The sequence below is a fragment of the Trichosurus vulpecula genome, chromosome 3 (genome assembly GCF_011100635.1).
Source record: "Trichosurus vulpecula isolate mTriVul1 chromosome 3, mTriVul1.pri, whole genome shotgun sequence".
Lineage (NCBI taxonomy): Eukaryota > Metazoa > Chordata > Mammalia > Diprotodontia > Phalangeridae > Trichosurus > Trichosurus vulpecula.
Genome location: NC_050575.1, coordinates 27,024,891 through 27,050,937, shown reverse-complemented (window position 1 = coordinate 27,050,937; position 26,047 = coordinate 27,024,891). Strand labels below are relative to the sequence as shown.

The window sequence follows — 26,047 nt, the reverse complement described above, 5'->3', positions numbered from 1 at the left end:
TAAACAAGTCATATGAGGAGGGAATGACATAGGCAGTCAGGGGGTTGTATCTGGCCAATGAAGAGCCTGGTGGGAGATTCAAGGTGAGGGTCTATTAAAGGACTGGCATCCATCTGAGTCCTTTGTACTTTCTTCTGTACTCTGTTCAGGGGAGGTACCCATCTATTCAGGGGGAATAAATGTAAATTATAATTAAAACGTTCCTGACTTCCCAACGAGTTTTGCTTATTCCTAGACAATATGAGTATGTTTCTAACAGTTGGGTGCTTGTCGCGGGATCAATATAGCATCAGAAGAAAGAGGTATTTCATGTAGAGAATGGGTGGCACCCCCACTCTTTTGCAGTGGGCCCTAGTATCTGCAGGTGAAAATTTCCTTCTTCAGACTGCTAATCCTGGGAAGGAGTATTTTTCTGGAATCCTTGGGAACCCAGGAACATGAGTAAAGGGGGAAAAGGGAAGGAAAATGGACATAGACATTGCAAGTCAGGTGCCTGAGCAAGGTGGGGGAGACCTGCTTTGTCATGTCTGGATTTGCTCCAAGTTGAGAAATAAGATTTGCTTGGAATAGAGAAAAGGGATCTTAAAATATTTGACCTAGGTGGGGAGAATGGATTTCTCCTAGTGCTTTGAAGAAAAGCACTGGCGGGTTGACCCAGGGAAAATGCTGCTCTACACCCTGGATCAAGCTCTCAAGAAATCCCGAACAAGAAACAGGGAGTCCTTGGGGGGGGTGGGGGAAGTTGGCTCTGTTGAGTTTGTGGGTTTGAGGGAGGACAAGAAAACATAAAGGAAGAGAGCTCTTAGAAGTTATGACTGAATTGGAAAGAGAAGAAAGCTGGGAGCTCTGAATTAAGATTTGATGAGGTCCTAAAAGTTTAAAAAAAAAATCTGTGTGTTTGCATTAACTCTAACATCAAGCAAAGTGTTTTAAAAACTGTAGAAGTAAAGGGGATTTTCTGTATGATCGGATGGTAGCTTTGGGGATTCAGTGGTCTGCTTACAATGTGATTAAAAATTGTTGGTCATTTTAACCTCTTAAGTTTTAAGGTAAAAAGAAGGTGGCTGGCAAAAGGAAAAGCCTGGTGAATATAATATATTTTTCATTTAATTGAAATGTTTGAGGTGGTTTGGGTCAAGATTAGGGAAAGAAAGATTGAAATTGGAGATATGCAGAGTAAAAAATTTCACTAAAGATTGGGAAAGAAAGGGAGATAGAAGCTGGAAATAAGGGATTTAGGTGGGGGTTGTAGAATGGTGGCTTGAGACCTCCTGGCTTCTCTTAGCTGCCACATGCTCTTGGCCACCTCCCCCCCAGCCCCTGCCACTCCACCTTAGAAGACTGGGTATGTCAATCAGGAGCTGAAGCTTAAAGAAACTTGTAACCTGATTGGAAAATAGGGCTGATTAGTTAGTGATGAAAGGTTTTATTGAATCTGGGTATTGACTATGAGAAAGATTTTGATTTGTACAATCATAAGCTTTGCCCACGTAAGGTATGACTGAATTTTGTTTCCACAGAGATTATATAAAAATATGAAGTCTTACTGTTGGCTAGTGGTAGGAAATTAAACTGCATTCCAAAGTGGTTGAGGAAGCTGGCCACCTCAAAATTAGCATATCTAAAAGTCGGTCTTCTTTGTTCTCCAAGGGACTGCCAGGCCCAAAGTAATTTACCTATGGCTGAGATCTTTATTATGGGTAATCCTGTGTTCCTCTTCAACTCGCTTTTGTCAATCCTCCTCAGAAAGTGAAAGGGATCCCCCTGTCATGCTGAGGCAGACAAAGGGAAGGGAAACTAAAAATGTTTTAGCTTGGTCATTTTGCTTGAAAGGGAAGTGGCCCACTTTTTTTCAAATTCCTTAGGCCTTTTGTTAATTCAAACCTTTTTGTAAAGTTTTCTTTTTTTCTCTAAGTTCATTCATGGCCAGGCAAATATTCCTAATTCTTGGGCCAGAGGTAATGGGTAGCTCCGACGAGCTGTTCAGTGCTGTAGAATATACAGCTAACTAAATAAAATGTGTTTAAGGTATTAATGTAGTAATATATATATATATATATGTATACACACACACACACACACACACACACACACACACACACACATATATATATATATATATATCAGAAGTAATAGGATCAATAATTTCTATATGTGACAGTCTGAAAATGTAACTGGAGTCATCTTATTTTTAAATTGTATTTTTAGAGTTCTCTTAGGCTGTAAAATTTGAGAGACCCTTGTGAGGTCTGAATTTTGTTATATATGGATTGATCTTTTTTAAAAAAAGGGTATGATAAAAATATGATAGTTTGAAACTGTTATATTTGGTTATGCAAATTTTTAAATACATGAAAATGTTTAAGGCATTAAATTTATATGATTCAAACATATATTTATATGGTTTAAATGTTGTTAAAATTGTACTATCAGAGAAAAATGCTGAATGGGTTAAAAAGCTGTTATTGTTCAGTTAAAATTGCTTTGCTATCACTTAATAGCATTTGTGAGATTATTAATTAAGACTTTGTGAGAATCTCCTGTTGTAATTGTTATGTACAAGAGGTTTTGTGAATAGAAAATTTGGAAACTTTGTGATATCTAGAAATTTTGTAATAACAAAGAATTGAGCTGTTATAATACTTTGAAAAATATAGGGGTGTGATTTTCAAGCCTGTATCATCCAAAGATATATTTATGTATGTTAATCTGGAGGTTTATGGACTAATTTGTGATGGCACTATGGGAATTTGTGAATGAATCCCAATGTTTAAAGGTTATTTTGCTTTAAGGAGAGAGATACATCTCATTTTAGAACTGTCCAAATAATTTTTCTTCATAAAAGTTTAGTGACAATCCCTTTATACATCAGTATCAATTTTAAACTGTTCTAAAGAAGGGAAAATACTTTTGAAAAATGTTCTGTAAAATCTTTTTGTATAATTTTCAGAATGCTTGCTGAATTTCCATTTGAAAGCTAATTGTTACAGTCCAAACTTACTGTGAATTTTCTGAGTTTCTGGGTGAGAACCTTATACTTGGGGAATTAATGCTTACCTATAGAAGCCTTGGGGGAGGGTGGTTAAAGCACGTGTTTTAAGTACCCTAAGAAAGGCCCATTCAATGTCTTATTCTAGATTTTTGAGTAAGGAGTTTTGAAACTGCAGTCTGTGCATTCCTTACTCCTCCCCCGTGCCTTAGTTTAGATAAGAAGAAAGAGTTTTACCTTTGCCCAGCTGTCAGAAGGGAAGGAAGGGGGAGGGGCAGCAGTACTGGGATTTGAGTTTTTACTGAAAGAAAGAGAACAGTAGGGGTCAGAAGCCTCCAAACCTGGCTTTTTAAAGTCAGCAAAAAGTGATGGGCTTTTAGGAAAAGATTAGGTTTTGAGGATGTGGGTCTTAAGGATACAGTTTTTATTAGTGCAACTTGCCATCTGATGGAAAAGAACCCACCCTCAGGGGGAGATGATAATGGCACCTCCCTGTAATCAAAAATAAATAAGTGGTGATAAAAGGAAAGGTATATACCTACAGATGTAGAAGTTGGTTTCATGGGGGGAAATGGAAAAATGGATAACTGCAAATATGTGAAAACTTGTTGTTTTTAATCAAATGACTGGTTACATTGGTGCTCTTGTGTAGTCAAATGAAAGATAGTGTTGTTTCTGGATATTGGTGGGAGTAGTTTGGACAGGGGAAGAGAGGTTTGTGAAGTGAAGGTGCAAATGTAAGGTTGAATCATTATCCCATAGACTAAGGCTGGGATTTAAAGTTATATTGTATCTATGTGAGATAGAGTCCTTAGATGTTTTAAAGTGACATAAGAGCAATTAGGTATTAATACAAATAGTGTAATTAATTACTGGAACTAAATCAGAGACATCTTCAGTTTAGGGAAAAGAATTTCAATATAAGTCTCCTTAAGACAAGTTGCAGAATATTTTTGTATTGATGGGAAAAGTTAAATGTGTATTTGAAGTCATTCCATCATCTAAAACATAAAGATAAAGTTATATGGTTCAATTCTTTCAGATCAGGCATAATTAGGGAAGAATAGAAAAATAGAGGAGAAACTGATGCAAATGTGTTAGAGCAATAACTTATGATCTTAATGGGAAGATCTTATGAACAAGGGAAGAAATGCATGCAAGCTATTTAGAGCTAGCTTTAAAGATGTTCCTTAAGCAATGTGAGATCATAGTCATATCCTACACCGATTATTGGAACTTGCTATTCAAAGACTTAATGGGACTGTTAACCGACTGTTTTTCTGAGTCTAACTCCAGGTGTGAGTATCAAGGAAGGCTGACCCAAGATGCCAGCAGCCATGTGGAAGGGCAAGCATGAACTGCAGGTATGATTTCATGGCAAAGTTGAGAGGGCAACTGTTCAGCATGTGCTGAAGTGGGACACTCTTGACTCGATCCCCTTAACTGAAACCTGGCAGACTAGGCCTGGCTCAGTGCAGCTTGCAGTTTGACACAACTTCTTCCTGGTGTTGATAGGAAGCTGGGGAAAATATGGTCCCCTTACTGTTAAGTTCCTAATCTCTTAGTGGCAAATTTCTATAATCAGAAGGTTTTGTAAGTACAGTAACAAATCTATTAAAATAATTGATTATGGAACATCTTAGATTACTATAGGACTGGGACTAGTGTTCTTGTATAAGTCCTTGTATAAGTTAGGTTTTTTCTTGTTAATGGTATGGAGACAATTAGGTCAAGGGCTTGTGAGAATGTTATTTGGTTATTATCATGCTTGTCTAAAGCTTTGTTACAATTAGTAATGTTAAAAGAAGAATGGCTTATGGTTTATTTTGTAAATGCCATCAAAGAAACATGGCATGACTAAAAGTTTATGATGTTATACATATTGTGTTAAGAATTGGTTATCTAATGTGTTTATGTATGTACTGGAGCCTGTTAATTCCTTAGTGAAATATCATCCTCCTGGTGAGGAAATTAATAATGAGTTAATGTAAAGTATAAGAAACTGGATTCTGATGTGAATTCCTTAAACATAACAATTGGCTAAGGTTCCAATTTTGAATTTGTAAAAATGATCAGGGTATAAGGATTAGAAATGGTAACTTAAAATTGTGCTAAGGTAACTTTTTTAGGAGAATGGAAAGAAAGCTGGTTCCTACAAGAAGGCCTGAAGAAGATGCTGGAGATGGCTGGAACAAATACCAAGGACCAGAAGACTTCACTGATCTTGTTCCCTGACAAACAGCCTTATGGGAAGAGACTTTTGAATCTTAAAGGGACAATTGCATTATCGTTTTCTTTTGGGTCTCTGTATCTGTATTTACAAAGGGGACTGCCCCCTTTGATTTGTCAATGCGTTGATCAATCCTTCCCATATTTACTTAAAGGGGTGATGGTTAAGGGGAAAAATTCAAATGAGAAAGAGAGTAAGGGAGTATTAAAAATGTGAAAACAAAAATTTGAATAAAAGAAGAGGGGGGAAATTGTAAGAAATGGGAGGAGTTGTTTTGCTTCCACAGAATTGAAGGTGTACTTCTCCCCCTCCCCCACCCCAGCTTTAGCAGAAACCAGGCCTCAGGTCAGTCAGGTGAAAGGTCAGAGGCTTGTATGCATGCTTAAACAAGCCATTTGAGGAGGGCATGACATAGGCAGTCAGGGGATTGTATCTGGCCAATGAAGAGCCTGGTGGGAGATTCAAGATGAGGGTCTATTAAAGGACTGGCATCCATCTGAGTCCTTTGTACTTTCTTCTGTACTCTGTTCAGGGGAGGTACCGATCTATTCAGGGGGAATAAATGTAAATTATAATTAAAACGTTCCTGACTTCCCAACGAGTCTTGCTTCCTCCTAGATAATGTGAGTAGGTTTCTAACATCATAAAGGTGCATCTTGAGTGGTTGCATTCCCAACTTGAGCCCTTCCAACTGTTAGACCACTGCTAATGAATTGTGTTTGTCCTTTGTTCTTGAAGAGGACCATGACATCATAGAAATGATGACATGACTTGCAGTTGACTTTGATTTGAGTGAGGCAGGGCTGTGCAGTCACCACCCTCACTTTCTCCTCCACAGTCATCTGGATCCAGTGGCCTGATATTCACTAGGATGACTGGAGATAACCCAGGATGCACTGGGAGACCCTGGCCCTTTCAGGCTAAGGTCTTTTCAGGTTCTCACTTTGAGTGAGGTAATGCCCATTCAGTGAATAGGCCTCTTTAAGAAGTTAATCAAAGGATGGCCCCTTTAAACAAAATTGAAAAAAAAATCAAACTGGGAGGGGAAGACCCTCAGGGCTCCTGGCCAAAAGAGAAACAGTTACTATAGTATTTACATTCATTCATTGCAAGGAGGGCAGGAACCTATTGTCTAATCTGTGAGCTCCAGAGTGAGTTGTGTTTTAAGGCTTGATCTTTAGGAAAGAAATGGAGACAAGTAAACCCAGATTTAAGAAAGAAGCCTTCAGGGATCAAAATGTATCTTCCTTTGGGCAGAAGAAGGAGAGGGAGAGGGAGAGGGATGAGGAACCTGTCACATATGGCCTGGAGGCTGCAGGAAGTTTGGATTCATTCTAAGGGCCACACTTGAGGACCCAGAGGGCCACATGTGGCCTCAAGGCAGCTGGTTCCTCACCCCTGGCTGATAGGCCAATCTCTCATTTGTTTGGCTAGTGAAGAAAGGATATGGAGCATTCCCAAACTCACTTGGAGCTGATTCATTGTTACAAAGTTGTTTTTTTTTCTCTTCCCAATTGGGGAATGTAGAAGAGAGAGAAAAGAAATATTTGCTAATTGAAAAAAAAATTTTTTTTAAAGAAAGAAGTCCTCTTTGTTCTTTCTCTCTGAAATGTTGTTCTCTCTCCAGCCATCATAGTAAATACCCCAGAATTATAGCCGAACTGCTTGTCTCTCAAGATTCTACAGGCTCCATAGTCTTGGGAGGAGTTATCCAAGCTAGTGTTCCATGTTTTATAAAAAACGTTGATAAAATATGAGGGCAGTGTGTGTGTGTGTGTGTGTGTGTGTGTGTGTGTGTATGTGTGAGGGGGATAGAAGGAAAGGAAGAAAGGAGAGAGGCAGGGAGGAAGAGAGAGAGAGAGAGAGAGAGAGAGAGAATCCAATAAAGGTGGCATAAGCCAGGCCTCACCCAAGCTAGTGTGGAAAATATTATACTATTTTATATCATTTCTAAATCTCAACCAGACCCAGAGCCTGAATTAATGAGTAACTGGATGAAGATCCAGGACTTGGGCTTCTTTGTTCTCTCTAAAAAGTTTGCCCTTACCTCTGTCAACAAGGCCAGATCATTAAGGACATTACCCTAACCCCAAGAGAGATTACCTTGCTTAATATTCTACAGGTATATACTATGTTATGGAATGTAATGAGACGCAGAGACGCTGGGCTGTAGTTTCAACTGACTTTTGTCAACATCCTTTACAACTCTATTCCATTAAGGAAAATCCTCTTCTTGTATCATGGTTAAACATACATGGGGGTCATAAAAAATGAGGTAATACGGGCTTGCTAGGTCTGCTAAAATAACATATATAAGTTTTCTCATTGCTTTGTTCAGGCAGCCAGAGTTTATACTCTGACTCCTTGTACGTACAAGTAAGCTAGCTCTGCTATGCTTTAAGGGAAAATAATAAACAACATGGATTTTTCTATCACCCAGCTCTGTTGTTTCCTTCAACCAAATTTTCAGGTTTAACACTAGTCTGGTACCTCAGGTTTGAGATTGTAACAAACGCTAACCTCTTTCTAAGTCTTTTTCCATATTTCTGGGCTGAAACTGCAGTCTTGTCCCTATATCAAAGATGCTCAGTTAAATTTCATTTAGTCATCTTAGGGAACATAGGCCCCCAAGACCTAGCCATAGCCCCATAATGTTCTAATCAAATAGTGGCTCCTTTGGAACAATTACAGTAGTGGAAGGCAACCTGATAGTCTACCAAGGAAAGAACAAGTTTAATAATTCTAGCATAGCATTTACCTCCATCCATCTTCTTCCCCCTCTTTCTCTCCTGGTGGACACTATGCACCAAAGCTGTTAGGTTATTACATTAACAGCATGGAATTGAGTACATTATAGGAGAGTACAAGTGGCAGAAAGTTTCCTAGAAGCCATTTCTTTCACATTTTTATATTCAGTAATGAGGTAACAAAATGGTCCCACCCTACCCAGTTCACAAGTACTAAGAATGCAGCCATATCCAATTACCAAGGAAATGCATTACCCACTTGGATAGGGAATGGGGTAGTTAACAGACTTCAATCTCAAGGACTCCTAGTCATATATGAACATACATGTAACAAATACTTTTTTAAGGAACACATTTTAAACACAATACTCAGTGAAATTAGTGAGGTGCTATGGCCTGGGCCAATTCTGCTCTGAGCTCTCAATAATCTCCACACTAGGAGAAGAAGTAACTGCTGGAGGAGGGAGAAGAGAAGGGCTTTTATCAGCATCCTTCAGGATCCTTTTGTACTGTTCATTACACAGTCATTCAGGCAATGTATGGCAGTTGAGGAGAGCAGTTCCAAAACAGAAACCAACCAATAATTAATCCTACATTCCTAGCTAATCTCTCCACAAGTCCCACTCTGTCACTGCACAATAAACCTCCACCAAGACCAGTTTTATACAGTCTCAGTTGTGGCATATGCTGGTGTTCCATTTTTCCTCTTCTGACTTGCATGGGGATAGAGATGGATGAAGCTGGGGATGGATAAAAGGGAAAGAGATTATTGAAGGCTGGGAGAATCTAATCTCAGATACAGTCTTTACAAAATTTAGGAATGAGAGTACAATTAGTTTTTTATAAAGAGTGCTACAACATGACTAAGGTGGAGGTGTGTTTGACATGACTGTACATGTATAACCTATATCAGATTATTAGATTGCTTGCTGTCTTGGGGAGGAGAGAGGGAATGGAGGGAGGGAGAAAAATTTGGAGCTCAAAATCTTACAAAAATGAATGTTGAAAATTATCTTTACATGTAATTGGAAAAAAATAAAATACTATTAAGAAAAGATAATTCTTAAATTATCTCTCCTCGATCTATTTTCCAGGTCAGTTGTTTTTCTAATGAGACATTTCACATTTTCTTCTATTTTTTTCATTCTTTTGACTTTGTTTTATTGCTTCTTGATGTCTCATAGAATCATTAGCTTTCACCTGTCTAATTTTAATTTTTAAGGAGTTCTTTTCTTCAGTGAATTTTTGTACCTCCTTTTCCATTTGATCCATTGTGCTTTTTAAGGAGTTCTTTTCTTCAATGAATTTTTACTATTAGGCCAATTCTGTTTTTTTTAGGTGTTATTTTGTTCAGTATTTTTTTGTGTGTCTCTTTCACCAGGCTGTTATTCCTCTTTTCATAATTTTCTCTCATTACTTTGATTTCTTTTCCCAATTTTTCCTTTACCACTCGTCTCTTTCCTTAACTCTTCCAGGAATTTTTATTGGGCTTGAGTCCAATTAGCATTTTTCTTTGAGATTTTTGGTAGCTGTTTTCACATTGTTGTCTTCTTCTGAGTTTATATCTTGGTCTTCCCTGCCAATAGTAGTTTTTTATGGTCAAATTCCTTTTCTGGTTGTTTGCTGATTTTTCCAGCCTATTTCTTGACTTTGAACTTTATGTTAAAGTTGGGCTCTGTTCTCCTTGGGGTGGGGAGGCATTGTGCCTCCTTGAAGCTTGCTTCAGGCTTTTTTGTGCTGCTGCTTTCACAGCTCATTCTGAAGGTCTGTGAGTTTTTAGTACTTCCAATATGGTGTGATCCTGAGAAAGGTTTGGTCACTGCTCTCCTGCTCTGCACTTTGGTCTTTATCAAGGAAGGGACCCTGGTCCCCTGCAGCTGCATATGCTAGCACTCCTCTCTGCTTTGGTGCTGTGACCAGGGCCCCTGTTTCCTTGTGACTGACCACAAGTGCTTCTCTCCGCCCTGAAACTGTGACCCAGAACTGCATAAAGGCAATAGAGTTGCTAATCAGCATCAGCCATACCCAGTGTCAGTAAAGGGTATCCTATAAACTTTTTCTGATCAGTCCTTTGATACCTTTACCATCTCTGGGTTGAGAACTCCCAAAGCTGCTGCTGTTTCTACAGCCACTATTGCATATATGAGCTCCAGACAGACATCCACCAGACCTAGTCCCCCATTTTACAGACTTCTCCTTCCTACCTCTTAAGATTTTTTAGGCTGGAAAAATATCTCACACTGACTTTTTGTTGACTTTGCCACTCCAAACTTTGATTTGAGGCATTATTTTAAAGTTATTTGGAATGTCGGGAGAATTCAGCTGGGTGGCTGCCCCTAATCTGCCATCTAGGTTCCCAGTCATGCAGTTCTTGCCAATGTGGTTTCTTCAGTCTTTGTTCAATGGACTTTGGCATGGATCAAATTATTTGGTGCAGGGATTGGCATAGTCCATCAGGGGCTTTTGGCAAAGCTCCTAGGATATGCAAGTGGAGGGCTTTCACACACTTTATCAGTATTGGACAATAATTTAACATATTAGTCAAACGGAGATTTGTGTAAGAAAATATAAAAGGTGAGGATACTGGGATTCTCATAGGGTATATAGGTACCTCATTTGGGTTTAGGTCAATTTTCATGCTTGGGGTAGAGCTCATACTCATAAAGGATCTTACCATTTCAACCTAGTTTTAGTGAATATCTTAGGTAGCTCATTTTTCAAGATAGCATTGTATTTTTATACAGTTCTTGCTGAATGAGGGAAATAAGGAAATATAAATGCTATTGAATTTGGAGAGCTTTATAAATTTCTTTTCTTACTTAGTGCACAAAACGCATTCCTAGATCACTATTGAGCAACAACGACTTCCCAAATCAAGGCATAAAATATTTCAATAATCTTTTTGTAATAGTCAGAGTCTGCTTTACTGACAGGATAATGTTCAACCTGTCCAGAAAACACATATACAATAACAAGAACTCATCCATTATACAACATTCAGCTATTTGAATACAATCAATTTAAATATTAACAAAAGTTTCTCAAGGGGAAGAGGTGCTATTCTCCTTGTTTGGATTGACTTCCCAAAATTATATGGCTGGCTGATGGGACAAGCATGGCAATACTGTTGAAGGAAGATTTAAAGCATGGCAATCAGCTTCAGCAGCTTCAACTATATTGCCCTTCACTCATTTATGCCACATAGAGCAGTACGTGAGCAAATTGATGGGCCAGTATTAACAAATCAAAAATCCCAAGAGACAGTTTCTGGGTGATAAACAATCAATTTGTTAATTAGGCTAGCTAATAATCAATAAATTAATGATCAGTGGTTTCTCTCTAACCAAAGACAACCCATTGGAGAGCTTGAAAGCTTTTTTTTTTAAAGGAAATGCCCCTGACAAGTGAAAATCAACCCTGATTGATGGACATTTAATGAGGAAGTGGGCTAGAAGTCTTCATCTGCTGAGAATGTGGCTTGATCATGAGACTTAGCTCCTCCAGCAATCTGAACAGGGCAATCCATCTCTATCCAGGCCCTTCTGGTTGGTTTTCTCCTTCATGATCTGGGCCACCCTAAAGTCTAATTAAGGGGTACAAGGACAGGGACTCCTTTCTCCAGGGTAAGAACTCACCCAGAATGGATTCTGTTTATACCCTAAACAGAAGTTAGGTATGGTTAGGTGGGGTCTTGTCCAAGATTGAAGAGCATGTTCTTTGAGGGTTGGTGTGATTGCCTCAATCAGTCATGTCCTTCAGAAATGGACTTTTTGCAGGAGTTAGCCTTAAGGAGGAAATTGAGGAGAAAAGCCTAGATCTGAATTTAATAATTGGTTATTAATATAATAGTAAAATAATAATTTCTCTCACTAGGCACAATCATGCAGTAGTCTGGGTAGGGCTATACTTGATCTGGTTGTAAAGGCATTTTGACACTCTTTACGCCTCTCTCTCAACTTCTGAGGCCTGATCTTATAAAAAGGAACAATCTTCTAGACTAATTAGTTGAGGTTGGTAAGGGATAAGGGAAAGTAATAATTGTGTAGACTGAGGGGGTGGAGAGGTTGCAGTCTTGGCTGCCTAGTCTGCCAAGGCATTCTTGTGTGTAATTTCATTATGTACAATTAGGTAAGCAGCATATTTAATAATTCACTAGTTCACTAGTAAACTATAAAGTGTCTAGTAATGCATTTGTATAAAGGGCAATTTTTAATTTGGGTTCTCCCAGACATAATAATAAACTAACCAAGACCCACCTTTGCCAGAGGTTAAACTACAGGTTTATGGGGCAGCTAGGTGGTTCGACGACTAAAATGCCAGGCCTAGAGTCAGGAAGACCTGAGATCAAATTCACCTTCAGAGACTTACTAGCTATGTGACCCTGGGCAAGTTATTTAACCCTGTTTGCCTCAGTTTCCCCATCTGTAAAATGAGCTGGAGAAGGAAATGACAAAATATTTCCATTATTTTCTTGCCAAGAAAATCTCAAATGGGATCACAAAGAGCTGGACATGATGAAATGACTGAACAGCAGCAGCAACAACAAGCTACAGGCTGTGATGAGGACTACCAATCTTGTCAGCTGGGCAGAAAAAAATGGTTTAAAAGTTTTGTCATTTAGTGAGATCTTCCTTCATTAACTGGTGCTTGGGATTTTATCTAACATTATACAGCTGTGTTCATTTGCTTCTTTATATGTATATCTAATTTATTCCACTAATGGATCTCTGTTTTTCAATCAGTGGTAAATAATTTTAATGATTTATTTGGGGATAGTATTATTAAGCTTCCTTCCTTCCTTGCTTCCTTCCTTCCATTTTTCATTATTACCATTGAGTTTTTGACTTTTTGTTTCTGAATATGAGTTTCATCATTTTTTTCTTGCTCTATTAAAATATTTCTTTGGTAGTTTGATTGGCACAGCACTGTAAATACTTTAGGCATGAGCAATTAATGTTTCTTCATCTATTTAGGTCTATCTATTTCTGCAATGAGTGTTTTATAGTTCCTGTGTAAAACTTGGTAGATATACTCCCAAATATTTAATAGCTTCTACAATCATTTTAAAAGGATTTCTCTTTCTTGTACTGCCTGCTGGATTTTGTTAGCTACACAATAATACTGATGATTTATGTGGATTTATTTTATATTCTGCAACTTTACTGATTTTATTGTTTTTTTCTTTACTCCTTAAGGTTTTCTAAGTAAATTATATTATCCACAAAAGGCAATAATTTTATTTCTTCTTTGTCTGTGTTTATTCCCTTGATTTTTCTGGCTTATCTTATTGCTATACTTAGCAGTTATAACACCAAGTTAAATACTAGTGGCATCCTTACTTTACACCTGATCTTCTTGCAAAGGCTTCTAACTTTTCTCCAGTACATATAAGGTTTGCTCCTGGATTTAGATAGATGTTATTTAATATATTAAGGAAAGGTCCCTCTATTGCCATGGTGTTTTAGAAATTTTAACAGAAATAGGAATTGAATTTTTAAAAAATCAAGTATCTTATTTTTATTTTTTAAATTTAATTTTTTTGGTTACATTTTAAGTTCCAAATTATCACCCTCTCTCCTTCTATCCCCTCTCAGCACTAGAGAGGGCCATCATTTGATGCTGATTTGTAAATATACGTAAAACCATTGTATGCATACTTCTATTTATCAGTTCTTTCTCTGGAAGTAAATAGCATCTTCCTTCATAGGCCCTTTAGAGTTGATTTGAGTATATATACTACTCAGAATAACTTGGTTGTTCATGATTATTCTTCAAACAATATTGCTATTACTGTATACAATGTTATCTTGGTTCTGCTCACTTCACTTTTCATTATTTCTTGCAAGTCTTTCCACGTTTTTCTAAAATCCACCAGCTCATCATTTCTTATAGCACAGCAGTATTCCATCACAATCATATACCACATTCCCCAATTGATGGGCACCCCCTAAATTTCTAGTTCTTTGTCATCACAAAGATTGCTGCTATAGACATTTTAGAATATATAAGCTCTTTTCCTTTTAACCTGATTACCTTGGGAAACAGACATAATAGTGGTATTGCTGTGTGAAAGAGTATACATGGCTTATAACTTTTGGAGCTTAAGTCCAGATTACTCTCCAAAACTGTTGGATCAGTTCACAATTCCACAGAGTATTAATGTCCCAATTTTTTCCACATCCCCTCCAAAATTTGTGATTTCCCCCTTCTGACATTTTAGCCAATCTGATAGGTATGAGATATCTCAAAGTTGTTTTAATTTGCATTTCTCTAATCAATAATGATTTAGAGCATTTTTTCATATGATTATATATACTTTTGATTTCTTCATCAAAAAACTGCCTGCTCATATTCTTTGACCACTTACCAATTGGGAAATGACTCATATTCTTATGAATTTGATAAAGTTTTCTATATATTTGAAATATGAAACCTTTATCTGAGAAACTGTCTATAAAATTTCCTTCCCAATTTTCAACTTTCCTTCTAATATTGGCTACATTATATTATTTTATATTATTATATTATTTGTACAAAAACCTTCTAATTTAATATAATCAAAAATTATCCATTTTGCATCTCATAATGCTCTCTATCTCTTGTTTACTCCTAAATTCTTCTCCTATCCACAAGTCTAATATGCAATATATTCCATGTTCTTCCAGTTTTCTTATGATATCTTCCTTTATATCTAGGTCATGTATCCATATCGACCTTATCTTGGTAAATGGTGTAAGATATTGATCTATACTCAATTTCTGCTGGACTACTTTGCACTTTTCCCAACAACTTTTTTTTTAATCAAATAGTGTATTCTTCTCCCCAAAGACTAAATTTCTTTTTTCTTGGTAGGACTTCTCTTCTTCTCTTATTGTCATTGCTACCATTTCTAATGCAATATTGAATCATATTTGTGATAAAGGACATCCTTGTCTCACTCCTGATCCTATTGGGAAGGCTTCTAGCTTATCCCCATTACAAATAATTCTTGCTGATGGTTTTAGGTAGACACTTCTTATCATTTTAAGGAAAAATCCATTTATACCTATACTTTCAAATGTTTTTTTAAAAAATGCAAATAAGTATTGTATTTTGTCAAAAGCTTTTTCTGAATCTATTGATATAATCATATGATTTTTGTTACTTTTGCTATTGATATAATCAATTATGTTAATAGTTTTTTAATGTTAAACTATCTCTGCATTCTTGGTATAAATCTCACGTGGTTACCATGTACAATCTTTGTGATATATTGTTATAGTCTCCTGGCTAGTACTATATCTAGAATTTTTGCATCCATATTCATTAATGAAATTGGTCTATAATTTTCTTTCTCTCTTTCGGTTCTTTCTGGTTTAGGTATCAACACCATGTTAGTTTCATAAAAGGAGTTTGGTAGGACTCTTTCTTTGCCTATTATTCCAAATAATTTATTTAATATTGGAATTAATTGATCTTTAAGTAGTTGGTAGAATTCACTTGGAAATCCATCTGGGCCTGATGCTTTTTTCTTAGAAAGCCCATTTATGGCCTGTTCAATTTCTTTTTCTAAAATAGGTTTATTTAAGATAGTCTATTTCCTCTTCTTTTAATCTAGGCAGCTTGCATTTTTGTAAATAGTTTTTCATGTCACTTAAATTGTTAAATTTATTGGCATATAATTTGGCAAAATAATTACTTTGATTTCATCTTCATTAGTGATACATTCACTCTTTTCATTTTTGATTCTAGTAATTTAGTTTTCTTTTCCTTTTTAAAAATCATTAACTAATGATTTATCTACTTTTTTTCATAAAACCAACTTCTAGTTTTATTTATTTATTCAATGGTTTTCACACATCTAGTCATGCAAAAAATATTTGCATAGTAGTCATGTTGTAAAAGAAAATATAGACCAAAAGAAAAACCAACCCAAGAAAAATAAAGTTTTAAAAAACAATGCTTTGATCTGTATTCAGACTCCATCAGTTCTTTCTCTGGAGATGGATAGCATTTTTTATCATAAGTCCTTCAGAGTTGTCTTGGGTCATTGTATTTCTGAGAATAGTTAAGTCATTCACAGTTAGTCATTTTACAATATTGCTATCACTGTGTACAGTGTTCTGGTTCTACTCATTTCATTTTACATCAGTTCATATAAGTCTTTTCAGGCTTTTCTGAGAATATCCTGTTTATCATTTCTTACAGCACAATTGTATTCCATCACAATTATATACCATCACTTCTTCAGCCATTTCTCAATTTATGGATATCCCCTCAGTTTCCAATTCTTTGTCACCACAAAAAGAACTGCTATAAATATTTTTGTACAAAGAGGTCCTTTTCCTTTTTGTTTTTTATCTCTTTGGGGATACAAACATAATACTGGTATTGCTAGGCCAAAGGGTTTTCATGGTTTTATCAGTCCTTTGGGCATAGTTCCAAATTGCCCTGCATAATGATTGAATCAGTTCACAACTCCACCAACAATGCATTAGTGTCTTAATTTTCCCACATTCCCTCCAACATTTGTCATTTTCATCCTATTAGCCAATCTAATAAGTATGAGGTGGTACCTTAGAATTGTTTTAATTTGCATTTCTCTAGTCAATAGTGATTTAGAGCATTTTTTTAATATGGCTATAGATAGCTTTGATTATTTCATCTGAAAACTGACTATTTATAACTTTTGACCATTTATCAATTTGGGGAATGGCTCTTATTTTTATAAATTTCACTCAGTTCTATATATATTTCACAAATGAGGCCTTTATCAGAGAAATTTACTTCAGAAATTTTTTCACAGTTATGATTGCTAACTACTTCCTTCCATCCTATTTCCTCCATTTATTCTATTCTCTCTCCTTTGACTCTGTCCCTCCTCAAAAGTGTTTTGCTTTGGACTACCATGTCCCCGAATCTGTCCTCCCTTCTTTTATCCCCTTCCCCTCCTACTTTCCTGTAGGGTAAGATAGATTTCTATACCCAATTGAGTGTGTACGTTATTCCTCTCTTTGAACCAATTCCAATGAGAGTAACGTTTAAGAATTCCCCGCCACCTCCCCCATCTTCCCCTCAATTGTAAAAGCTCTTTTGTGCCTCTTTTACATGAAATAATTTACCTCATTTTATCTCTTGGTTTCCCTTTCTCACCCTATTTCTCTCTTTCTCATCCCTAAATTTTATTTTTTTAGATATCATTCTATCATATTTAACTCACATCCATGCCCTCTATCTATAATACTCCTTCTAACTGCCCTAATAATGAGAAAGTTCTTATGAGTTATAAGTATCATCTTCCCATGTAGAGACATAAACAGTTTAACCTTATCAAGTCCCTTATGATTTCCATTTCCTTCTCTTGAGTCTTGTTATTCAAAGTCAAATTTCTATTCAATTCTGGTCTTTTCATCAGAAATGCTTGAAAGTCCTCTATTTCATGCACTTTCCCCCTGAAGTATTATACTCGGTTTTTTGGGTAGGTGATTCTTGGTTGCAATCCTAGCTCCTTTGCCCTCTAGAATATCCTATTTCAAGCTCTCCAGTTCTTTCATGTAGAAGCTGCTAAATCTTGTGTTATCCTGATGGTACCTCCCTGATGTTTGAATTGTATCTTTTTGAGTGCTTGCAGTATTTTCTTCTTGACCTGGGAGCTCTGGGATTTGGCTAATGATGTTCCTGGGAGTTTTCATTTTGTGATCTCTTTCAGGTGGTGATTGGTGAATTCTTTCAATTCTGTTTTGCCCTCTAGGACATCAGAGTAGTTTTCCTTTATAATTTCTTGAAAGCTATTATCCAGGTTTTGTTTTGTTTTTTGTTTTTCAATCATGACTTTCAGGTAGTCCAATAATTTTTAAGTTATCTCTCCTAGATCTATTTTCTAGGTCAGTTGTTTTTCTAATGAGATATTTTACATTGTCTTCTATTTTTTTCATTCTTTTGGTTTTGTTTTATTGTTTCTTGATGTCCCATAAAGTCATTAGCTTCCACTTGTCCAATTCTAATATTTAAGGAATTATTTTCTTCAGTGAGGTTTGTATGTCCTTTTCCATGTGGCCATTTCTACTTTTTTTTTCACTATACTAATTTGATTTTTATTTATTTATTTTTAATTTATTTAACATATTTAGTTTTCAGCATTGATTTTCACAAGAGTTTGGATTACAAATTTTCTCCCCATTTCTACCCTCCCCCCCACTCCAAGATGGCATATATTCTGGTTGCCCTGTTCCCCAGTCAGCGCTCCCCTCTGTCACCCCACTCCCCTCCCATTCCCTTTTCCCTTCCTTTCTTGTAGGGCAAGATAAATTTCTACGCCCCATTGCCTGTGTATCTTATTTTCTTGTTGCATGCAAAAACATTTTTGTTTGTTTTTGAACATCTGTTTTTAAAACTTTGAGTTCCAAATTCTCTCCCCTCTTCCCTTCCCACCCACCCTCCCTAAGAAGTCAAGCAATTCAACATAGGCCACATGTGTATCATTATGTATAACCCTTCCACAATACTCATGTTGTGAAAGACTAACTATGTTTTGCCCCTTCCCAATCCATCCCCCTTTATTGAATTTTCTCCCTTGACCCTGTCCCCTTTTGAAAGTGTTTGTTTTTGACTACCTCCACCCCCATCTGCCCTCCCCTCCATCATCCCTCCCATTTTTTTTTATCTTCTTCCTTCTTCTTTCCTGTGGGGTAAGATTCCCAATTGGGTATGTATGGTATTCCCTCCTTAGGCCAAATCTGATGAGAGCAATGTTCACTCATTCCCCCCTCATCTGCCCTCTCCCCTCCTCCCACAGAACTGCTTCCTCTTGCCACCTTTATGGGAGATAATCCATCCCATTCTATCTCTCCTTATCTCCCTCTCTTAGTATGTTCCTCTCTCATCCCTTAATTTCATTTTATTTCTTTTAGATATCTTCCCTTCATCTTCAACTCACCCTGTGTCTACTCTCTCCCTCTCTCCCTCTCTCTCTCTCTCTCTCTTTCTCTCTCTCTCTCTCTCTCTCTCTCTCTCTCTCTCTCTATATATATATATATATATATATATATATACACACATACATACACACATAGATATATACATACATACACATTCACCCATATATATACATAAACATATATGTATGCATATTCCCTTCAGCTACCCTAATACTGAGGTCTCATGAATCATACACATCATCTTTCCATGTAGGAATGTCAACAAAACAGTTCACCTTTAGTAAGTCCCTAGCAATTTCTTTTTCTTGTTCTTTTTCTTGATTACCTTTTCATGCTTCTCTTGATTCTTGTGTTTGAAAGTCAAATTTTCTATTCAGTTCTGGTCTTTTCACTGAGAAAGCTTGAAAGTCCTCTATTTTATTGAAAGTCCATATTTTGCCTTGGAGCATGATACTCAGTTTTGCTGGGTAGGTAATTCTAGGTTTTAATCCTAGCTCCATTGACCTCCGGAATATCGTATTCCAAGCCCTTCGATCTCTTAATGTAGAGGCTGCCAGATCTTGGGTTATTCTGATTGGGTTTCCACAATACTCAAATTGTTTCTTTCTGGCTGCTTGCAGTATTTTCTCCTTGATCTGGGAGCTCTGGAATTTGGCGACAATATTCCTGGGAGATTTCTTTTTGGGATCTACTTGAGGAGGTGATCGATGGATTCTTTCAATTTCTATTTTGCCCTGTGGCTCTAGAATATCAGGGCAGTTCTCCTTGATAATTTCTTGAAAGACGATATCTAGGCTCTTTTTTTGATCATGGCTTTCAGGTAGTCCAAAAATTTTTAAATTATCTCTCCTGGATCTATTTTCCAGGTCAGTGGTTTTTCCAATGAGATATTTCACGTTATCTTCCATTTTTTCATTTCTTTGGTTCTGTTTTATAATATCTTGATTTCTCATAAAGTCACTAGCTTCCACTTGCTCCAATCTAATTTTTAAGGTAGTATTTTCTTCAGTGGTCTTTTGGACCTCCTTTTCCATTTGGCTAATTCTGCCTTTCAAGGCATTCTCCTCATTGGCTTTTTGGAGCTCTTTTGCCATTTGAGTTAGTCTATTTTTTAAGGTGTTGTTTTCTTCAGTGTATTTTTCAGTATTTTTTTGGGTCTCCTTTAGCAAGTCATTGACTTGTTTTTCATGGTTTTCTTGCATCCTTCTCATTTCTCTTCCCAATTTTTCCTCTACTTCTCTAACTTGCTTTTCCAAATCCTTTTTGAGCTCTTCCATGGCCTGGGACCAGTTCATGTTTTTCTTGGAGGCTGTTGGTGTAGGCTCTTGCACTTTATTGACTTCTTTAGGCTGTATGTTTTGGTCTTCTTTGTCAGCAAAGAAAGAATGCAAAGTCTGAGACTGAATCTCAGTGCGTTTTCACTGCCTGGCCATATTCCCAGCCAACTAACTTGACCTTTGAGTTTTTCAGTGGGGTATGACTGCTTGTAGACTAGAGAGTTCTATGTTCCACGTTTGGGGGGGAGGTGCCAGCTCTGCCACACCAGCACTGCTCCTTACCCAACCCCCAACCCGGACTGGGCTTAGATCTTCAGCAGGCCGTGCACTCCTGCTTTGATCCGCCACTTAATTCCTCCCACCAGGTGGGCCTGGAGCGGAAGTAACAACAGCTGTAGCTGCCCCACCTCTGCTGCCCCCGGGGCTAGAAGCCCAACCGTGAACTCTTTCTACTCCCACAGCTTTTCCCACTAACCTTCTCCGCAGTCTTTGGTGTTTGTGGGTTAAGGAGTCTGGTAACTGCTGCAGCTCACTGATTCAGGGCGCTAGGGCCCCCTCCGCCCGGCTTCTGGTCTGGATGGTCCACGCCACCCACGCTGGACTCTGCTCCACTCCGTTCCCAGCTCCCAGCTCCCAGCTCCCAGCTCCGTGTGGGATAGACCTCACCCAGAGACCATCCAGGCTGTCCTGGGCTGGAGCCCTGCTTCCCTCTGCTGTTTTGTGGGTTCTGCCATTCTAGAATTGGTTCAGAGCCATTTTTTATAGGTTTTTGGAGGGACTCGGTACGGAGCTCATACTAGTTCCTGCTTACCAGCCTCCATCTTGCCATTTCTACTTTTTAAGGAGTTCTTTCCTTCAGTAAATTTTTGTTCCTCTTTTTCCATCTGCCCAATTATGCTTTTCAAGGCATTCTTCTCTTTATTGGATTTTTCTACCTTTTTTTTTTAACCATTTGGATTATTCTGTTTTTTAAGGTGCTATTTTCTTCAGTATTTTTTTTGTGCCTCTTTTACCAAGTTATTGACTCTTTTTTTCTTGATTTTCTTGCATCACTCTCATTTCTCTTCCCAATTTTTCTCTACCACCCTTACTTGATTTTTAAAATCCCTTTTGAGCTCCTCCATGTTCTGAGACCAATTCATATATGTGTGTATATACATATATATATAGTATATATATTTTGGGGCTTTGGATGTAGATTTTTTGACTTTGTTGTCTTCTGAGTTTGTGTTTTGATCTTCCTTATCACCATAATAGCTTTCTATGGTCAAGATCTTTTTTTGTTGTTTGCTTATTTCTCCAGTCTATTTCTTGACTTTTAACTTTTTGCTAGAAAGTGGGACTCTGTTTCCTGGGTGGAGGGCACACTGTCCTAGGCTTCAGGGCTTTTCAGTTCTTCCAAGATGGTATGATCTAAGGAAAGGTGTGTAGAAATTACCTAAGATTACCATCCAATTAGAAACTACCCATCATGGTATTGTTGTCTTTTAATTAATTGGCCTTATTCGATTAATTGTTTTTGGTGTATAAAATTCTGTCTTGGGCAGCTAGGTGGCACAGTGAATATAGCACTGGCCTTGGAGTCAAGAGGATCTGAATTTCAAATCCACCCTCAGACACTTTACACTTAGTATCTGTGTGACCTTGGGCAAATCAATTAACCCTGATTGCCTTGCCTCTCTCCCCTCCAAAAAAGTCTGTCTCCTTCTGTATTTGGGGTCTAGGACTAAGCTAAGGAGGCATGGTTCTGATGGGGTGCTTGTGCTTGGACCCCAATTCTAACATTTCTCCTTAGTCTCTGCTTGGGTGCCTGTGCCTGGATGCTAGTTACAAAATCACATCCAGCTCTAAAATCATATCTCTCACTAGCTTCAAAGCATTGGCCCTAGCAGTTTCTCTCCAGTTCAAGGGAAGCATGCCTTAGTAAAACACTTATCTCTCCTCCTGATACTGTGGCCAGCTGTACCTATAGAATTTATTAGTTTGGACTCCTTATGTACATGCTAATTGGCTGTGCACTGGGACATAACAATATTTACTACTTACTGACCTTACTGATATGTATCCTAGACATAGTCAAATGTATGCTCCCTTATGTTAATTTTGACTAACAAGACTTTGGATGGAAGCAACCTAGATATTTCCAGTCAGCCTTAACCGTTGGTTGACTTAGTGACATTTCACAGTCAAAACCACACCCCCATGTAGCCCCCCGCCACTTGGGCTATTTTCCAGTGAACTCTGGGTAAGATACCTGCACAATAGATAAAAAAGTGCATGTTCCTTTAAGAACTGACCACCCCTTAACCACTCTTTAATCCCACCCCAAAACACCTAATTGACAGGTTTCACCCCCAAATCTTGTATTTAAACTTTCTCTGCACCCCTGTAAGGTTGCAGGTTCCCTGAGAACTCTTGCACGCTCAAAAGCATAATAAATCTTTGCCACCTTGACTTAAAGAATGCTTGAGATCGTGAATTCATTCCAGATGTCCCCAACCCTCTCCAGTACTTGGGTCTTTGAAGGGCACTCCCTCTCAATGACCCCATTTGGGAACTCCAGTCTTGGGGTTCCTGGACCTCATTTCCCTTAACCCTCAACATTTCTGGTTTCTTGGGCAATGGGTATGCATTGCTTAATAGACTGATGCTCAAATGGAACCTTTGTTTTCCTCAGTCATTTCATCTTTCACCCAGCATAGTTTTTGGTGAACCATGCTAGGTTGAGTCAGGACTTGGACCCTGGCTGAGAGCCTTCCAGAAAAACTCCCTAAAGATCTCTAGTTAATTTTTCACTGAAGGACTTTTTTTCCCCCCAGAAGACTTTCTCCAGAGGTCAGACTCCTGCTTTCAAACTCTTTTTCTTCTAAGCTTGGGTAAGGTTTAGGATATTGTTTTGATTTTTTTACTTTAAGGCTTGGCAGTTGCCCCAGAGATTGCAGAGGTTTAGGGTTTGGTTATGTTGGGGCCTATCCCAAGGATTGGAAACTTTTTTTTAGGGTTCGAGTCACTTTTAGGTTTGACCCAAGGAGTGAGGTGGTTGCACCAGTTGTTGGGAAAGTTTAGGTTTGGATTTTTATAGCCCTCTCCCCTGCCGGGAGAGGACCTCCCACCAAGAGAGGGGAATTTAGGCTCAGTTTTTTTCCCCCAGGAAGTTTTAGGTTGCCCCAAGGATTGGGGAAGTTCAGCATTCAATTTGTAAAAATTGGAGTGGAGTAGTCTAGAGTTAAGTTTTGGGGTTTTCAGAAGTCATGGCAGAACGGGTTCCAGCAGTAGTAAGATATCTGTGGGTTTGTTCTTAGATAGAGTTTTGATAGCATGGAACCATGGGACATTCCCAATAGTTACAGGAATGAATAAACAACAAGCAATTGAGATATGTGACATCTCACATAAATCTGTAATAGATTCAGCTGATAATTTGTTTTAGCTAATTTGGTTTTTATTATTATTGAAAATCAAAGGAAATAAAACTAGTTATTAAAATATCTTATTCTGATCAGATGAATTTTTGGTTTTGCTTGGCAGCTTTAAGTGTTTTCTTCCCTCCTCCCCCTAAAAGGGGTTTCTTCCTTGTATCCAGTCTATGTGTCTGTTTTATCATATTGTCTGTGTCTTTGTGTCTTTGTAAAATGTAGGATTTTTAAAGGGAAAATGTAACCAGTCAGAAAAACTGCTAAAAAGCTGCAGCCAAAAGGTTTTGAATGCTGGGAAAGTTTAATGAAGTTTCATACTCAAAGCAGTTGTTCCTGTAAGCAGGACTAACTCCCACTTCAGGTTTTCAGTAGGAGATTGAGTTATAAGAAAAGAGGCAGAAAATACCCTGTAATACACATTTTTTTTTCTGTCATTTCAACCTTGGCCATGTTAGAATTACAGAAATAAAGTCAGATAATTAAAAGTTTGGAGAACTGTTAAAGATATCTTAGTAGATTTTGGAGATTAAAGAAATTGGAGATCAACCTAATGAAAATTAATCATCTTCACTTAGCAGCATATGCTGAAATATCTTAGTGAGTTTTGGGGTACCACTCTGTAGAGTTTGTTTTAGGAAAAAAACATAAGAATTAAATTTTGTGAAAATTTTAGGAGTAAATAGCACTTAGATACTGTTTTTTTCTGAAGATCGATAGACCTATTGTTTTAGTGTTATGAAGGAAGGCAACTAGTTTAAAAGTAACCCCAGAATGAAGAAAAATAAATAGGTATACAGTTTGTACTTTATAGCCACCTCTTGTTAACACTTCCTTGACCATGAAAAGAGAAAAGATTGTTTAAATCAGAAACCACCTGAGTTCCACCCACCCCAGCTCAGAGACCCTCTGTGACTCCCCCAGCTCAAAGAACCCTCACTTTTGGATACTATTAACTCTTCTTATCTCAGATCAGGTTCTCAAAGAAAGGTGCTGGAAGAAAAATGCTGGAAATACTCTGGGAAATCAGTTACATTCCAACTGCAGAAATTTATTAGCTGTGTAATCTTAAGTTTTCTTATCTCTGTTTGCCTCAGTTTCCTGGTCTATAAAGAGCAAAATAATAATGATATTCACCTCCCAGGGTTGTTGTGAGGAACAAAATGATACAGTGATTGTGAAGTGTTTAGCACAGTAACTGGCATATGGCAGGCATTATGTTAATGTTGACTGTTGTAATTATTATTATTTCTTTAATTGAATGTAATTACTCCATACCTGATAACTCTAAAATGGATTTTAGATGTGACTAGTACAAAATACCAAAAGTAATAAGATTAATGATTTTTATATAGGATAATTTGGAAATGCATTTGGCTGAATGGATGTCAGCTGACTGGTAATAAGTTTCGTTTCATGTTCCACACTAGATGCCCTGTAAGGACTCTTCCAGCTCTAAATCTATACTACAGGTCTCTCCCAGAGACTGCCTGATCCTTAATTACAACGACTATAACGATTAACAGCCTTGGCTATCTTTTCCTCCTTTCCCCATCTCCACCTCCAGCTATAGTGGGTTTAGTTCCCTTTGTTTGCCCAACAGTGGAATGGATGGGGATCTGACTCTTAGAGATAACTGAGATCTAGGTAGGGCTGAGTCATTAATTGCTCGTAGGCTGGTTCTATCTCAATCTGACGAGCTACTGAACTAAGTAGGGCCAATGGAACTTTGTTCGACTCCCTAGGTACTGGGTCAAGGAGACAGCCAGTGTGTGAGGCCCTAAAAAGTTAATCTGAGTCTTATACACATACAATCAGCCCATAAGTGTTCTGTAATTTTTGTCCTTGAAAGTCTTTAATGTTCATTTAAACCCAATTTTAACTAACCCTCATTCAACAAGGCAGAGTAATGTCACACAGTAGTTCTCAAAGGGTGGTCTGAGGACTCTTGGGGGTCTCCAAGACCCTTTCAAGGAGGTCCATGAGGTAAAAAATTATTTTTATAATGATACTAAGATAATACAATTTTTAATACAGTAACTATTGATAGTTATTTCCTAAATAAACCAAAGCCCTTTGAATATCCTCAATAAATTTTTAAGAGTGTAACAGAGTTCTGAGACCAAAATATTTGAGAAATGCTGGTATAAGAAATTCCTAGACTTGAGTCAGGACACCTGGGTTCTATGGCTAGCTCTTCTGCTAAGCATACATGTGACACTGGCTTGCCTTTATAAGCTTCAGTTTCCCCACCTGTGAAATGAAAAAGTTTCATAAAATAATTTATCTGGGCAGAAATGTCGATCCAATGGTTCATTATAAATAGAGATAGGGGAAAGGAGTGGAACAATGTTACTGGGCAAAAAGTTCTCATTTTAAAACAGGATGAAATTAAGATGATGTGAAAAGAAAACATGTCAATGCAAATTAAAAAAAAAACTAGATGATTCATTGTGGAAAGGCAGTTAGGGAAAG

The 26,047-nt window shown here is 37.5% G+C and overlaps 1 pseudogene; it reads right to left on the bottom strand.

Moving 5' to 3' along the window:
- The window catches only part of LOC118841974, a 37,594-nt pseudogene that overhangs the window by 11,155 nt on the left and 392 nt on the right, over positions 1-26,047 (bottom strand).